The following is a 1,427-nucleotide window of genomic DNA, read 5'->3' as shown; positions in this document are numbered from 1 at the left end:
AAAAAAAAAAAAATTGGGATTCTGAAAATAAATATGAAGCTGTGATTCACCTTGGGCAAACACTCCAGAGGAAATGGTCCTTTCAGACAGAAAGCCACCAGCCTAACTCCTTCCTGAATTCTCAAACAACAGGCTGATATACTGGGGTGGGGCTATGTACTTCTGGGGGTGATCCTCCTTCCTCAGCCTCCCAGAGCTGGGATTACGAGCATGCACCTCCACATCCAGCTGGAGAGGAGAAGGAAGAGGAGTAGATGATCAGTAATAGGAACTGAAACTAGGGCTGCAGAAGCATAATAAGTAAGCACTCTACCATGAGCTACATCTCCAAGCCCACCCTCGGAAATTTATTTTGGGGGAGGTGGTTTGAGACAAGGTCTTGCTATGTAGTTCAGGCTGGCCTTGAACTCTTTATGTAGCCTAGGCTGGCCTCTGACTCATGGCAATCCTCCTGCCTCAGTCTCCCGAGTGCTGTTATTACAGGTATGCACCACCACACCTAGCTCCCTGGGAAATTCATAAGTAGTCTGTAATATATTTACATAACTTGTCAGAGACCCTAAGGGATCAGTTTGCAGGATTTTGGGCCCTTTGTCCCTAGAGTGTTCCTAGCACCGTTCGAGTCCGTTCCAGGTTTTCACCCCAATCCTCAAGTGCCTTTTGTAGCCCTGAGTGTGCTCTTTGGGCGGGGCAGGGTCTCACTACACACTCTAGGCCTCTGTCCCAGGGTGGCCTCAAACTGCCTCAGGCTCCCAAGTGTTGTGATTACATGTGCATACTGCTAGATGCTCTTGAGTTAGGCAATTTGATTTCCTTTAGAATATTCCACTTAAGAGAAAAAAGAGGGTGGGGGGTTGGCTCCTTGGCTCCCCACATGCCTCGCAAGTGCAAGGGCCTGATTAAACCCCTAGTACAAAAAAAAAGGGCTGGGGATTTAGCTCAGTGGTTCTGGCAACTGCCTTGCAAGCACAAAGACCCAAGTTTAAACCCCAGTGCCAAAAAATAAATAAAAATTTTTTAAAAGTGAGAGATCCTAGTACAAAAAGAAAAAGAAAAAAGAACATTCCATTTTCATTACCCCCCCATCCATGCTCCATCCTTCCTCTCTAGCTCTTGCTTCTTGGAACTATAGTTTGGTTCCCACATGTGCCATGTTAGTTAGTTGCCTTTCTAATGAGTCAGTATAGTAACATTCTTGGCGGGGGGGCAGGTGTACTAGAACCAAGTTCTAGTTGTGAAACACAAGGCCTTCACATTGAACTATATCCCCAGCCTTTTTTATTTTGAGGTATAATCTCACTGAGTTGTTAATTGCCCAGGCTGAGCTTGAACTTGTGCTCTTCTTGTCTTAGCCTCTCAAAGTATGGGACTACAGTCTGTGCTACCCTACCTGGCTAACTCAACTCTTGTTTTTTTCTTTTTTTTTT

Source organism: Fukomys damarensis, unplaced genomic scaffold (assembly GCF_012274545.1).
Source record: "Fukomys damarensis isolate Sample0158 unplaced genomic scaffold, DMR_v1.0_HiC HiC_scaffold_23, whole genome shotgun sequence".
Lineage (NCBI taxonomy): Eukaryota > Metazoa > Chordata > Mammalia > Rodentia > Bathyergidae > Fukomys > Fukomys damarensis.
This window is presented reverse-complemented; position numbering follows the sequence as displayed.